Below are 2,635 nucleotides of genomic sequence, written 5' to 3' on the forward strand. Positions count from 1 at the left end.
TTATTTCCCTTTGACCACGAGTAAACTCTGTTAATGAAATCTGTATTTGCTTTTTGCTTTTTGTAGGTCATGTTAATTCTAATATTGAAAGAAGCCCTAAGTATTGAATATCATTTAAATAATAATGTTTAAGGTAAGAAATGTTTCCCTTAAGATAGTTTACTCCATTTCCAAGTCAGATGCCCTGATAAGGATTTTAAATCTGAATTTCGTATGGAAAGAATGTCATAACAAGGTCGAATCTTTCTGTAAATTAGGAATCTAAAACAAAAAACGTCGGACAGAAATTCAGAATGACGCAAAAATCAAAATCAAAAGCTTGAAAACTGTAAATATGGATTGTTGATTTCTATTACAGACCACACTCAATTGAAATTGACTCCCTTTGACCACTGGTAAACTATGTTAATGACCACTAAACATTCTTATTTTAGTGTGTGTGAATTTTAGTTTGGTGAGAAATCCCTTGTATTGAGTTTCATTTAAAACAGTTATGTGAAAGGTACGCAAATGTATTCATTCATGCATTCATTCCCCTAATAGTGTATAATTTACCCCATATCCAATCCAGATGTCCTGATGATATCCAAAGCGCGTATTGACACAATAAGATCAATTCCAGTCGGTTGGATATGGTTACCAAAGCCTATTTATTGAACGTCAGTTTTTAGGTTTTTTTTCATTCCTTCCTTCCTTTCCTTATATTGGATAGTTTACAAGTTTTCAAACCAGATGGCCTAAATGAAGATTTTTCTTCGAAAATTATATCGTTTAATTTGATTACATTTCATGACAATTGGTGGTGATGAGAATGTTCAGTTTTAGTTTTGAAATAATTTGAGTGCATTAAACATTATGATAACATTTACGAAAGGTAAGCCCTTTAAATCACACCTGAAACATAAAGAAACATATTTTATTTTCATTCATTAAATGTTTAAGTTCCGTTGCATCTCGGATTTTGCATCTGGTGTTATAAAATAATCTTTGACGTTTCTACGGGGCATGTCATACCTCCCAACTCAGAATTCGTTTCATTCATTCATTCATTCATTCTCTGTTTGCCAAGTTAATCTTATTTCAATTTTGGATACGCCAAGCCAAATGCTGAGTTTCTGAACAGATCATTGTAAAGCATTTAAAGTTGATTTAACAGGAAATAGCTAAAGAATACTGCAATATTTTGCAGACCAAGGACTGATCAGTCGGCAAAAAGTAAAATGTTAACTTACTATTAATTTATATTATAGTGTGATGTGGATGGCCATATTAAGTTAAGTTTTAGATCAAGTAAAGATTTGAATGAAATTTGGTGTAGATGAAATCTTGCTGACCATTAAACGTTATGAAGTACAGTTTTATTTTCGAAAGGTAAGCAGCTTGATTTTAAAAACTCATTCATTATGATAAATGTTTAAATTCCGTTGTATTTTTTGGTGTTATTGGTATAGAGAAGTGGCTTTTTTACGAAGTATGACATAATCTCCCTCCTCAGAATTCATTTCAATCATTCATTCATTCAATGCTTGCCATGTTTGCCTTATTTCAAGTTTGTCAAATGTCTGAGTTTCTGAACAGATCAGGTATGAACAATTTAAAGTTACTTTAACAGTTGGAAATTGTTAAAGAATACTATAATAATTTGCCGGCCAAGGACTAATCAATCGGAGTAAAGAAAAATGTTAAACTGCTTTATTTTATTTTCAGTGATATGGATGTTAAAGGCCAAGTTAAGTTAATTTTTAAATTAAGTTAAGTTTCGACTGAAGTTTATTTTAGATGATATGTTGATGTCCATTGAATGTTATATAAAACACTTTTATTTTCGAAAGGTAAGTTTGACTTTGATTTAAAAAAAACTTGTTCATTATGATTAATGTTTTAATTCTGCTGTATTTTTGTGGTGTTATTGGTATACATCAGTGGCGTTTTTACGAGGTATGACATAACTCACTCCTCAGAATGCATTTCATTTATTCATTCATTCATTCATTCAATCTTTGCTAATTTAACCTTATTTCAAGTTTGGATACCCCAGTCAAATGGCTGAGTTTCTGAACAGATCAGTGTGAAGAATTTAAAGTTGCCTAACAGGAAATTGCTAAAGATCAGTCGGAGAAAAGTAAAATGTTGAACAGCATTATTTTATTTTATTTTCGGTAATATGGATGGCCAAGTTAAGTTAAGTTTTAAATCAAGTAAAGTTTTGACTGAAGTTTAGTTTATATGATATTTTGATGTCCATTGAACGTTAATAAAACAGTTTTATTTTCGAAAGGTAAGCCTGATTTTTATTTTAAAAACTTATTCATTATAATCAATGTTTTAATGCCGTTTTTACGAGGGTATGATATATTTCACTCCTCAGAATTCATTCATTCATTCATTCATTCATTCATTCATTCATTCATTCACTGTTTGCCAAGTTAACGCTACTTAAATTTTGGATGTCCCTATCAATAATCAATGCAGTTCAAAGGCACTGATATTGAAATAGTTTCCGAACAGCTCAGTGGGAACAGTTTAAAGTTGCTGTAACAGTTGGAAATTGCTAAAGAATACTGCAATACTTTTCTGACCAAGGACTGATCAGTCGGACAAAAGTAAAATGTTAAACTGCATTATTTTATTTCCG

This window comes from Lottia gigantea (assembly GCF_000327385.1).
Source record: "Lottia gigantea unplaced genomic scaffold LOTGIsca_10, whole genome shotgun sequence".
Lineage (NCBI taxonomy): Eukaryota > Metazoa > Mollusca > Gastropoda > Lottiidae > Lottia > Lottia gigantea.